This window comes from Mirounga angustirostris, unplaced genomic scaffold (assembly GCF_029215605.1).
Source record: "Mirounga angustirostris isolate CCGP_5_RB_7025 unplaced genomic scaffold, mMirAng1.0.hap1 SCAF_4, whole genome shotgun sequence".
Classification (NCBI taxonomy): domain Eukaryota; kingdom Metazoa; phylum Chordata; class Mammalia; order Carnivora; family Phocidae; genus Mirounga; species Mirounga angustirostris.
Genome location: NW_026991712.1, coordinates 28,728,073 through 28,742,772, shown reverse-complemented (window position 1 = coordinate 28,742,772; position 14,700 = coordinate 28,728,073).

The following is a 14,700-nucleotide window of genomic DNA, read 5'->3' as shown; positions in this document are numbered from 1 at the left end:
CCACACTATTACCTAAGTGACCTTAACTAAAAGTCAAACCTTGTCATTTTAGTCTACCTGAAATTTCTCAGTGGTTCTTAGTTTACAACGTAAAAGTCAAGCTTGACCATAGCAACCAGGTCTGACATTTACTTCTAGTTACTCTAGAGAGTCTTCAAAAGTATCAAGTTAATTCATCCCTAAATACAAAACTTCATCAACCTAGAAAGCCCTTTTACTTCTCTCATTCCTACTTTACCTTCACAATTCAGCTTGAGTTGTTGCAAAAACATTCTAACATTCCTTTGTCTGGTTTAGATTCTCAACCACTTTTTTTCTATAAGAAGTACCTGTGCATAATTTCAACACTGGTTCTTGAACGTCGCATACATCTGGAGGAAAGGAAACGACTTTTTGACTTTGCGTGATATGTATTTGTAGATGGATGGACAAGGGAATGAACACTATGCGAGCTCAAAATAAGGTAACAATATAATTGGGTATCGTTGAGAAAAGACTTCGTGTTAATTTTTGGTTTACTGTTCCAGAGATAGAATTTTATATTTCTGATGAATTTATATTTTAAATGTAGTCTTTGAACTAACTGGACTTAATTATGTAAAGTGACCTCTCTCACACACACACGCAAAATCACAAAACCTACACAAGAGTTTGTTTCATCTCTTATAAAGCAATGATCGTTACATTCATTGTTCTGTTGCCCATAATCAAAAAGGAAACAGTCTTAAATGGTACATCAGAAATGTTAAGAACAATAGATCTTATTTGTATGTGCAAACAAACCAAAAATTGCTCATGAAGATATTTTAGTAGCTTAAAAGGAAAACGAGAAAATGAAAACAAAATACTTTGAAATGGAGCAAAAGAAAGTTGAACATAGCAATTGAAAGTACGAAAGAACATAATTTTAAAGTGATAGTGCCAAAAACTGCCCACCTCTGCGCCCACTACCTCTCGGTTTTTTTTGACTTCTTAGGAATGTCTTGTTTGCATCTAGAACCATTGATATTTTTCAAAGAAACCAACTTCTGACTCCCATCATTGATTTATGTAAACTAGGAATACCTTCTTTAAAGACCTTGCACCATTCCATGCTCAATGTCAGGAATTGAAAAGGAGAATACTGTTACACAACTGCACTGGGTGAGTACAATACTAATTAAGATTACTATAAGCTTCTCTTGTATAGGATTAAAGAAGACCTAACTAAATTATTTATGTAATCACTTTGCTTTGGCATTAAGAGTGTATCATTTGGTTGAGCAGTGCCAAGCCAGGGCCTGGGTGATGCTGGGGATTGGTAATTGGATATGGGACTTTTCCTAACTTGGTAAAACTCAAGAGAATTATGACAGTTGCTCAGTAGCTGATGTTGGAAATGATCCAGTGTGTGTGTGTGTGTGTGTCTGTGTGTGTGTGGTGTGTGTTTTAACCCTTCTTGTAAATGGCTGTGTCATATTACTCAGTGACTTCATAAGACCCTTCATATTACCATTAGAAACCACACAAAAGTCACTGGATGAATCCACCAAGAAAACTAACAGGTGCAGTCAGGCAATTTGAGTTCCAGTTCCATCTATGACACTGAATTATCAGGTAAGACCGACTCTGCTGCATAATAGGTCTGATAATGTTATCTGGCAAGAATGAAAATAATTACAAAACTGCTAATACTGTTAATAAGGTAATCATAAAAGCAATATGGATTAGAGTTACTCCTAGGAAAAACTCTAGAAATATGTAATTATTTACTATGTGTTTTCTAGATTTATAAAGATAGATGAATTACACCCTGTGTGGAAAATAGCTGCTTTTATTTTTCAGGAATTTCTATATAATATTAATTACCATGATAATACCTACAAGAATGATGGTAACCAACATATCTTGGTTGGAATAGAATAAATCTCTCTGTAACAGCGCTCAGGGAGGATTGAAATTTTCTGTAGTCAGTTTTACCCTTATTCTACTATTAACTCCTCTATTACATAGACTGTATACCATTTATCTTTGGATCCTAAGTGCCTAACAGAATAAATTCTTGGTAAGTTTTTTTAAAGAAATGAATAAATAAACGCAACAGAGAATGAAATTTGGCATGTGCCTGTTTATTCCAGACTCCAAATTGTATTTGGTTGTTCTGTCTGTCAGCCACCAGAGGGCACTTGAAGCCCGTATTTTGGTTCTACCTGGGGCTCTCTCTAATTAAGTGTGTTATTTGGACAGGCTTAATTCCAATGCAAGCCAATCAGATTTTTCAAGATGGAAGTGTTATTGAATTAAAACTTAATGCGAGGACCTCAGAATGTGCTTCTGGTATAAATTAAGATGAAGCTACTGTGAGATGTGTTATTTTACCACTATCATTTTCTGATGCCAATTCAGTATTTCAGGCAGAAATTTGATTAAAATAGCATATGCCATGACTGAAATAGTTCTATTTCAGCCATTTCATCAAAAAAAAAGCATAGTAAATTTTTAATAAAAAGTGAAAGAAAATGTCCAGTGTTATTTCCCTGTCATCGTGCTCCTCTTTTATAGTCCTTTTAGAAGGGAATAATACTCATATTTCCCTTTCTCATACTTATGTCAGTGTTTAAAAAAAGAAAGTGTAAATAGAATATTATATAGTGCCAAAACCCTGTAGACGTTCATTGAATGTTGGCTTATGATAACAATGGTAAAGAATGTCAGTTAATGAAGGCAGATAGATTCTGCACTCAGGGTGCAGTGTTTTTCATAAAATAATTTTAAGTCCAGGACCTGGTGCCAGTACTCACCACATCCATAAATGCTTTGGCTTTGTGCCTGGGATCACCAGAATTGAGTGCTAATAAATGGCTTTCAGTTACTGCATACCTCCTTAATCTAAAATTATTTGTTGAGGGCACATATTTGAGAATTTATCCTTTCTAGGCAGCTACTTATATCAATATTGGCCTTTGACCAAATAAGAGGCATAATGCAGAGTAACTGAAATAGAGACGTCCATTAAACCCCAGCCTGGCAGGTGTGCAGGCGATCTGGGTAGTGATAGACATTGTGTAATCTGAGGAGCATTCAGTTCGGCTAATACATGTGAGTGCGCACTCTGGTTCTCTTCTTGGAGCTATTGTCGATGGACTTAATGATTTCATTAGTCACTTACAAGTTCTACCTGACAGTTGCCTATCAACAACACGATTCCTTTCTGCTAGGGATGCTGAGAATATAATAAAGTATGAGAATCACGAGTGCTCTTCTTAGGAGGCGTAACATAAATTCTAAGTTATGGTAAAGGACTTTACAAGTCCTTATGTATATAATATATGCTGTTCTTCTAGCAATGGTGCTCATAAAACAGTTTTGTGTATAGCATCTATCCCCTGCATCTCACCTCAGGTGTAAACACAGGCTTTCAGCAGACCTGTATAGTGAAAAAGCACAGATGTATTCACTGATCAGCTGCCTTTCCTATGTTCCTGACCCAATTCTTTCGTGTTACAGAGACTTTGTAGAGATCTCCAGTCATCTAACCACCCCTTTATCATTACCTTCACTCCATTCATGCTCTCGTTCCCTCTTACCCACTTAGAGGAGTTATCATTCGAACTCCCTTACAATTACCCTTCACTTCCCTCACCCTTTTGTTCCCAATCACACACAGTCCTGCTTAAATATAACTACCCCGAGAGCTTACTCCCTGCATGCATCTGATCACCTGAACTTTGTTGAAGAAAACTACACAACCTTCTGGTAAGTCCCATTCTAAAATAACAAGTACAACATTCTGAAAGACAGTTAACCTGGGCTTATCAAAAATGTTAATGTCATAAAAGAATGAAAGACCAAAAAAATTGAAAAGGGAAAAAACGTCAAGAACTGTTTTATGTTAAAAAGAGAACAGAGACATTTGTCTTTAAAGGAATATGTCAGTCTTGATAAATAAAATTATAAAGAATATTATCAGGGCACTCAGAAAATTTTAAATATTGGCTGTAGTATCAGTGTTTTAAATTTGCTGAGTGTTACATTTGTATTCATGAAGAATGACTTTGTTCATGTTGAAGTGTTTAGGGATGAAGTGTTCCATTGGAACTAACTTTCAAATGGTTCAATAAGAGCAGCAAAGGTGTTTGTATTTGATATGGAGAGAGAGAATGACAGAAAATGTGAATCTAAGGGAAGGAAGGGTATACTTATCACAAACAGGCTTGAAATTTTTCAAAATAAAAATTTTAAAGGAAGTAATGGTCACAAATCTCAAATGAATACTTTTCACTGCCCTGGAACTCCACTACACTTCCCTAGTATACACTTCCCACTCCCCAAAATGCCTGTTTCACATTCCTCTCCCAGCTAACAACACTGCTTCATGCTTTACCAGGGAACAGCAACAATCAGACAAGAACCCAGCATCAGCCGATGACCAAACCTAACAGCCTTCCTGAATCTGGACCCAGACTTCCAGACTTTCTTCCACTATTGCTCTGAATCCCAACACTCTCTCTTTCTCAGTAATTTCTCTCCTGAGGTTATTCCTCTCTAGACTTTTCCATCAGAAGTTTCTCCCTGTATTGCATCAGCCCTAACAGCATAATGTGGCCTGGTATCTTGCATCTTTTATAAAAAACCATGTCTTGGTCACAGATCTCCCTCAAGGAAGAGCCCCATTTCTTTGTTCCCATTCAAAACAAGGAAAGCTGCTTAACTGATTTGTCTATAGGTACTGTCTCCACTTCTTCTCTCCCACTCACTCGCTCAATTTGGGGTTATGGAAATTGTCATTCCACTGAAGATATTCATGTCAAGGTCAAGAGAAAGCACTACCTTAATAACCTCTCGGCAGCATTGATAACAAATGACCACTCCTTCCTCAGACACGTTCTTCTCTTGATTTTCATGTTGCAAAACTATCCTACTTTTCTCTTAACTCACGGCTGTTGTCTCTGAGTCTGCTAACTTCTCTTCTTCTAGACTTTGGATTTCTCAAACCCCAATCATGTGACCTAAGTTCTTCTCTGTCTCAGGGGTTCTCGACTGTTTCGTGTTATTTGGCACTCAAGTGAAGCCTATCAGTTCTGTCTAATAATAATATATTTAAGTGCACAAAATAAAATTCTTAGAGTTACACAGGAAACTATATTAAAATATAATTATAAATATATTTCCAAATAAATGCATGATACTCATCTTTATTAACACAAAAATAAGGCAATGCATTTCAAATATAGGTAAGCTTAAAATCATGTCTTATTTTCAAAATAACAATTTAAAAGCTACTTAAGTTATATCTTAACGTGTATAAGAACATTAAATGTGAGGTGGTGTTCAACCAGACAATCTGTATTATGTATATACGTATACATAATACATATATTATGTTGGACATTCCATCAATTTCAAATTTTTGCTTTAATGGTTATAAGTACTGAAAATATTGATTAGTTAAGATACATATTTTTTTGCAAATGGAATTAAAGCTCCTTTAGCTCACGTTGCAAGGCCAGGAAAGCTTGTTTCAAAGAACACCAAGATTCTCAAAGGTTTTTTTGAGTTAAATTTCAACTATAATAAGATTTGGTCCTAAGATCAAAGAACATGGTCTAGGACAATACCTTCAATAGAGTCTATATCAGAAAGAAAAGGACTGTGGATCTTTGGTTCAGCTTTAATACTATCAAGATAAAAGTAACTTCTGAAAGAATCCTCAATAGTTTCCAATTGTCCATAGATTTCCCTTTTTGAAGAAATCGACAGTCATCTGAGGATGAAGCACCTACTGCAGCATTTCAAAGTTTGGCATTCCTGACTAGTTGCTAATCCTAGAAACTATATATATATTTTAAAGTAGAAACCACAATGGACTTGAAATGAAAGCTTTATCTATTCATGTGGTTAAAAATAACTGCCAGGTGAGCCAATTCATAGATAAATCATTTTTTTTTCAAAGTGTTCCAAACGTGGAGTTTCTTTTCTTTTAGAGAAGTTAAAGCCAACTGTCCTTAATTCAGACATGCATTTAAGTCTTGTTCTCTGGGAAATTCAGTGGACTATTTGGTAAAGCTGTACTTCATATTCTGATCCTGTTTTTGACAAATTTATAAATTCAATTATTCAGAGTAATTATCAGAGGATAATGTTGATAATTTTTATGCTTGTTGGTAAAGCTTCTCTCAGGATTGTAAGAATAGTCTTAATTCCTAGCACATGTCTGTGTTGAAAAACAGAAAGTGATGACATTATGAGGTGCTTCTTTTCCCATGAAGGTAAGAATACTGGGTATATTACATTACCAAGTATTACTGCAATCATGGGAGGACTGTAGTGCTTTTTTTCCAATTGAAGTTTTGTTTGGAGAAATAATCCTTATAAGAAAACAGAACAATAAAACAACTTTTCACATCTTTGAGCCTCTCAACAGTCTTGGTCAGTTCCAACAGAGACTCACAGAATAAGAATTCTTCCAGCCACATACTCCAGGGGAACAGTAAGGCGGGCAAGTTCCTCCATTGCTTGTTTCAAAATTTTACGATATTTTTATAATTCTACCCTGAATGAAAACATTTGACTTGAGAACCTCTCCTAGATTTCTGTTGGTTTGCAACCTTGGGAGCTTCCAGGTAAAATCTGAAATTAGCCTCTCTACATGGAGGGCAAGGAGAGACGGAAGGAAGGGGCAGACCACTCCAGATTAGTAGGCGGAAGTTTTAATAAGCAAAGGAACTTACACATGAGGCTTGTCTTGGGTAGCAGCAGAACAAGTAGATTTCTGTACTACCTGCTGGAATCTTAAAAGTTTATATGGAGATCTTAACTGGGTTCAGTCATGTATACAGCACAGACGGTCTCAACGATGCCTCGTTCTTTGGAGGCTGTGTCCCTGTTCCCACTGTTCACACTGTTTCAGGGACACAGAAATGGTGGGCAGAGTGTGCATTCCAAGGTTAGGGGAGTGGGTCAACTGGTGGTCACATCCTCTCCATCACCTGCTGCAACAATTTCATCTGTTCCAGTTCAGAAACCAACTTGAACATTTTCAGTGAATATGGCTGAATTAGAGTCTCTCCCATTTTATAGGAGAAAAAAATAATTTTGTTAAATGGAAATTCCATTTTGGAAGTATCCTAGCTTTTCATCTTGAGATTTTCTTGCATGAAGAAAGTGCTATTTGTAAGAATTTTTACAAATAACACTGTGGTGGCACGATCCATGAAAGAACTAATTGATGAATATGACTTCATTCAAATTTAAAATTTCTGCTCTGCAAAAGACACTGTCAAGTAATTGAAAAGACAAGCTACAGACTGGGAGAAAATATTTGCAAAAGGCATATCTAAAGACTGTTATGCAAAAATTTATACAAAGAATTTCTTAAACTCAACAATAAGAAAACAAACAAATTAAATTAAATTAAAACATGGGCCAAAGACCCCACCAAAGAAGATATACAGATGGCAAATAAGCATATGAAAAGTTGCTACACATCATTATTTCATCAGGGCTATGCAAATAAATGAGATGCCATGATACACCTATTAGAATGGCCAAAATCCAGAACACGTCAAATGCTGGGGGAAATGTGGAGCAAGAGGACTTTTTTGCTTTAATGGTTATAAGTACTGAAAATATTGATTAGTTAAGATACATATTTTTTTGCAAATGGAATTAAAGCTCCTTTAGGAATGCAAAATGGTACAGCTACTTTGGAAGACCGTTTGCTGGTTTCTTATAAAACTAAACATACGGTAAACCATGTAATCCAGCAATTATCCTCCTTGGTATTTACTCAAATGAGCTGAAAATTATATCCACATAAAAAATGCACATGAATGTTAATAGCAACTTTATTCACAATTGCCAAAACTTAGAAGGAACCAAGATGTCCTTCAGTAGGTGGATGGATAAATAACCTGTGGTACATCCAGACAATGGAATATTATTCAGCACTAGAAAGAAATGAGCTATTTAGCTCATTAGAACCTAAAGGGATACTACTAAGCGAAACTTAAATGCATATTACTAAGTGAAAGAAACCAATCCGGAAAAACTACATACCGTATGATTCCAAATATGTGATATTCTGGAAAAGGCAAAAGTATGGAGACAGTAAGATCAGGGTTGCCAGGGATTATGGGGAAGGAGGGATGAATAGGAGGAGCACAGAGGATTTTTAGGGCAGCAAAACTAGTCTTTTAAAAAAAAGTTTTTTTTTATTTAAATTCAATTTAGTTAACATATAGTGTATTATTACTTTCAGGGGTAGAATTTAGTGATTCATCAGTTGCATATAACACCCAGTGCTCATCACATCAAGTGTTCTCCTTAATGCCCATCACCCAATTACCCCATCCCCCACCCAACCCACCTCCTCTCCAGCAACCCTCAGTCTTTTTCCTAGAGTTAAGAGTCTCTTATGGTTTGCCTCCCTCTTTGTTTTCATCTTATTTTTCCTTCCCTTCCCCTATGTTCATCTGTTTTGTTTCTTAAATTCCACATATGAGTGAAATCATATGGTATTTGTCTTTCTCTGACTAATATCACTTGGCATAATACCCTCTAGTTCCATCCACGTCATTGCAAATGGCAAGATTTCATTCTTTTTGATGGCTGAGTAATATTCCATTGTGTGTACATTATGTGTGTGTGTATTTTTTTTTTTTACAATTTTATTTATCTATTTGAGAGACAGAACATGAGCAGGAGGAGAAGCAGAGGGAGAGGGAGAGGCAGACTCCTTGCTGAGTGGGGAGCCTGACACGGGACTCAATCCCAGGACCCCGAGATCATAATCTGAGCTGAAGTCAGATGCTTAACTGACTAAACCACCCAGGCACCCATGACAGTGATGGCAGGGGGTATATGGGAAGTCTTTGTACCTTCTGCTCTACTTTGTGAACCTAAAACTGCTCTGAAAAATAGTCTATTAAAAAATGACTATATTGGGGCACCTGGGTGGCTCAGTCGTTAAGCGTCTGCCTCCAGCTCAGGTCATGATCCCAGGGTCCTGGGACGAGCCCCGCGTCGGGCTCCCTGCTCAGCGGGAAGCCTGCTTCTCCCTCTCCCACTCCCCCTGCTTGTGTTCCCTCTCTCGCTGTGTCTCTCTCTGTCAAATAAATAAATAAAATCTTAAAAAAAAAAAATGACTATACTGTAGGCTTTGTGTCTCATCACATTTAGTACACAACTAATGCACTAGCATCTGAGGCAGGAAGAGTATAGTTATGTTGTTGTGGGTCTGATAATTCCTTTAAGTAGTGATGAGCATAAATGATGTTTCAAGATCTCTCCAACAATTACAATATTATATGAAAATATCTATGATTTCCATTGATATCATGGATCCAACAACACTACTGTGGTTTGTCGTCTATATTAGTAATTGAAGGGAATGCAAAATGAAGCTATAATTTTTTCCCCATCCAAGTTCATAACCCTCTGCCCTCCTGAGATCTTAGCTGCTCTTATGGCTTCAATTCCATCTATATGCTGCTGAATAATTCCACATTTTGTTTACTTAACTTGATGTTTACACTCGGTCTCTAAGAATAGATAGCGTTTATTGAGCCCTTACTGTATGCTAGGCACTATTATAAGCATTTTACATTTACTAAGTCATTTACTTCCCCAAAACAACACTATCAGTTAATGTTCTATTCTCATTTTATGTAAAAGGAAACCTGAGGCACAAAGATGTTGAGTAGTTGGTCCAAGGTTTCCCTGTTACTAAGTGGCAGAGTGAAGCATGGAGCCCTGGAAGTCTGCCTCCAAAGCTCGTGCTCTTAGCCTGTAAGCAACCCTTCTAATCAGCACCTCAGACTCAAGTTGGACAAATCAGGCATCTGGATCACCTACCTTAAACTGTACCTCCTCCAGGCTTTGCATATCATAGTAAATGATGCACCATCCACCTAGGCATTAACATCCCAAACCTAAGATATCCTAGATTTCCCTTACCCCACCACTAACCTATATCCAGGCATCTGCCCATTTCTTAACAATTCCAATACTTCCTTTCTAATTCCATCCTCATCACCTCTGGTCGAGACTGCCACAATAGCATCCTAATCAGTCTTGTGTCCATTCTTGTCCCCAATATAATCCCTTACCAAGAGTGCACTCTTGATGCACTCTTCCAAATCTACTCTTTCCAAGATTCTTCACGAGCACTTAATGGCCTCCACATTTCTAGATGTTGAGGACCAAACTCTTGCAGTTATATTTTACCCCCTCCTTTTTCCTCTTACCCTACATACTCCTTGTCAGCAAATCCTATCAACTTAGTTCTCAAATATACACACAACCTGACCTCTTTGCACTATCAACACTGTTACCATCCAGGTCCAAGATGCCATTATTCTTGCCTGGATTATTTGCATTTATCTCTGAATTGATCTCCCTGCATCTGCTCTTGCCCTAGTTCAACAAAATAGCATCTGGGTGTTTCTTTGAAAACATAAATTTTAGGGTGCCTGGGTGGCTCAGTCGTTAAGCGTCTGCCTTCGGCTCAGGTCATGATCCCAGGGTCCTGGGATCGAGCCCCACATCGGGCTTCCTGCTCGGCGGGAAGCCTGCTTCTCCCTCTCCCACTCCCCGTGCTTGTGTTCCTTCTCTCGCTGTATCTCTCTCTGTCAAATAAATAAATAAAATCTTTAAAATTAAAAAAAAAAAAAAAAGAAAACATAAATTTTAGCTTAATATTCTACAGTGGATTCCCATCTCACTCAGAGTCAAATTCATGATCCTGCATGATTGGCCCCTCCTCCCATTACTTCTCTGACTTTGTGTCTTATACCACTCTGGCTTCCCTGCTCCTTACACATCAAATACACTCCCTCCTCATGGCATTGACATTTGTTCTAAAATGCCTGGAATGCTCTTCGCCCAGATGTCCACGTGGCTAAGTAATTCCCTTTAGACCTTTAGATCTTTACTCAAAATTCACCTTCTCTGTGACAACTTCCTGGTCTTCCTATTTAAAACTGCGTCACACTCAGCCCCACCCCCCACCCCCACACATATATGATATTCTTCCTTGCTTATTTGTTTCTCTCCAGCATGTATCACTTTCTAACATACTATATATTTCATTCACCTATCTTATTTATTGAGTATCTCCAGTAAGAATGTATGTTCTGTGAGGAAACAGATTAAAAAAAAATTACTGCCCAATTTCTACTGCCTACCATATTGAATACTTGTTGAAGGCATACTAAGAGAACAAACCTATTCCTACAGGTACCTCAATTTGTTCATCATCTCTCACAATTAGGTCTAGATTCAAAATCAGTCTCCCATGCACAGCTCATTTTCCAAGTTAAGTGAATTCACAAGTGAACCCTTTATGCCTTCTAGCTCTGCGAGAGTTCTTACTCTTTATCACTTTCTAATTGCTTTTATTTATTTTTTTTAATAAATCGATTCCTTTTTTAAGATTTTATTTTTTTATTTGAGAGAGAGGGAGAGAAGGAGAATATGTGCCCACCAGGGGGTGGGCAGAGGCAGACTCCCCACCAAGCAGGGAGCCTGACATGGGGCTAGATCCCAGGACTCTGGGATCATGACCTGAGCCAAAGGCAGAAGCTTAACCAACTGAGCCACCCAGGTGCCCTTCTAATTGCTTTTAAATTGAAGGATTGACAAATTTATAATCTCTCTTTTTTTTCATCATCAAGGCAAGCAGGACCAGGCAAAATAAAAATGGGGATTCCCTCATTCAAAAATTATTAAGGATTTCACAATGGTGCCAGCAGAGCATTAAACAAAGCATGGGGTCTATGAGACTACACATGTCATGTGCCCATGATGCTGGCCCTAATAGTGGGGTTTTGTTAAAGCTGGACTTTTTTTTTTTTTTTTTAACTTAGAAAAGCATGGAGTTTAGTGATCAGGAGTTGCCTTTTCATGTCCATGGTCCATGATGAATCTGTATTATAAAGGTTTAAATATTCTAAAGACTAATATAATTTAAATCATTAGTTATATAAACTACATAATCACTTTTTCTGGTTCCAAGTTGACTTTTTGGTTATACAAATTTCTATCTAGTTATAATTATTTATTGTCACATTATCCCATCCACTTATGTTAATAATTTAAGGTAAAAAATACCACTGGTGGGATCTTTTGCTAGACATTGACTTATCATATAAATAAGCACTTTTAAAGGGAGAAATGTTAAAGATGCTCATTCATTCAAGAGTTGAGTAAAAATCTATATATGCAAATTATAGTGCTTGGCTTTTTAAGAAATTTAGGCATTATATGACAGGAAAGCAGGCTTTTTGCTGAAATATCAACTTTTCTAAAGCCAATTAGCCAAATGATCAATTTGCTGAATGACCAATTTGACAAATTTGTCAAATTAAATGAATGTAATTTAACATAACAGCTTGAATGAGTTGGTGAAATATATGGAAAAATTATACACACATTTTTAATACTGACTGTCACAATTGGATTATGAATTATATATGGATATGTGTATATTTTATATATATATACTTGTTTCATACTTACATATATATATTTATTCATACATATAGAGTTAACTAGTTATATATGCATATTATATGAAACATATATAAGTTACATATATAGTTAACTGGTTATAAGAAGACTAGCTATAAAGTAAGTAAAGATATCTGAAAGGGACTACTATAATCTGGAAGGGACCATGTCATTAGTATGAATTAAGTAGAAAGATGAAATAGGACAGAGTGGGAATAACCATATTATATACTAAATATTGTATGACATTTTCTGGTTGATATACTCTGAGGATTTGGTAAAAGAATCTTAAAAATATTAAAGGTTTGACAAAACAGTAATCAACATAAAAAGGTTCCTAATCACTTATTAATATATCCAAAATGTAGAACAGTTTTCCTCTTTGTTATAAATAACATGGATTCCTTCGACAGCAAAGTCTGCCTATTTCAATGGTTCCTGATTAGAAACCACTCCAGTATATGACATGGGACAAAGTTTTTCACCTACTTCTGATTTATTTCATAGTACCTTTGAATGACATTTCCTACCTTTTTAATACTAAAAACATTTAAAATATTTTAGTATTATCTCACCTATTCTTCATACTGTTTTAATTTATAAATTCAAAAGCATCTGAAAAAATCAGAATTTTGAATTAAATTGCCCTTAAATTACTTTTTAATGAAATCATCCAAAATTTAATTTAGGGCAACTTAATTTAATCCTAATTTGAAAGCATCAGAAAGAAATAAAAATTAACCAAATAATTCCAATTTTTATTCCCACATTACATTTTATTTTGGTTTTTGATACTGAAATACATACTTCTACACATTTCACAGCTAATAACTTGGAGTGAATATTTTTGTTAATGCTGCTAAATAATTCTTGATAAAGTTGCTAATTATTGCACTACAACATTGCAGTCTTTAAATTTAGTAAATTTGGCAAATAGTTAATCAGCAAATTGGCATTCAGCTAGCTGATTTTCTGCTAATTGACCTACTTCCAGATAGAGGAGGGAAGGGTGAGTAGAACCTGCAGGAATACCAATTTTCAGGAAGAAGATGTAAGAGAAAAATATGAAATAGAAGTGATTGGAGAGGTAGGAAGAAACCCAAGCCTCTTCAGAGGAATGGAATTTCAAGAAGGATGTTAACAGTGTCGCATGCTGCAGAGTTCCAAGAGTAAGAAGTTCAGTGGTACTTCGCAGGCACTATTTTCGGTAGGGTGGTGACATGGGCAGTCAATCTGCAGAAAATTATGAGATGAATGAAATTAACCAAATCTAATTAACCTCCAATGAAATAGATATCAACTCTAGAAGAGCAAGGACCTAATTTTATTATTGTAGAGTTCTCTCTTCTATTTATACTCTCTTCCCTCCCAACTAGAGTAGTCCGATTTGGTAAATACAAGATGCTGAGTTAAATGTGAATTTTAAATAGCGAATAATTTTTAGTATAAGGATGTCCTAAGCATTGCAAACCCTCACTAGAAGTATGCTAAATTGGGGACAATGGAAGGGGTAAGAGCACTGTCTCTGGAGTCACTGCTTGAGTCCTCACTCTGCACTTAGTTATATGGCCGTGGGTAAGTTACTCAAACGTTCCGTGCCTCGGGCTACAGCTTGGAACAACGGGATAATAATAGTAATCGTAATTAGTAGTAATAGTAACAGTCCTTTGAGGATTATTGTGAGTTGAAGTCTCTAAAGCATTGGGCGTGGTGTTTGGGACAGGCAGAGAAATCAATACCTATAAGTATGATTGTCAATTAAGGGAACAGCCCTAATTTATATGAATGTGAAGGGGGGAAATGTGTGGGGTTTGTGTATTGGATGGACTTGCAGGTCCACCTGGGGACAGTTAATAGCCAAAGCATGCAGGCAAATGAAAGTATGTCGGCCTAGAATTTTTAAAAAAGGGAGGGGACGGGATTCACGGACAACTTGCCCACTGATCCCTCTTACCAAAAGGAGTGGAGTCATTACACTTATGGGGACAGCCTTGAGATGTCAGGACCCAGGTTTGAGCGTGGAGGTCTCATGCCCATCTGATGACCACAGACCGGTCGGGGCCGGTTCGGTTCTCCAGCGCTGGGGAGTGTATCTGCGTGCAAATCCCGGAGGTGCCGCGGGACCGCCCGGGGCGGGGCGGGGCGGGGCGGGCGGCGGGCGGCGGAGTTCGCCCGCGCGCGTTGGAAGAGTCAGGCGCGCGTGCCAGTCGC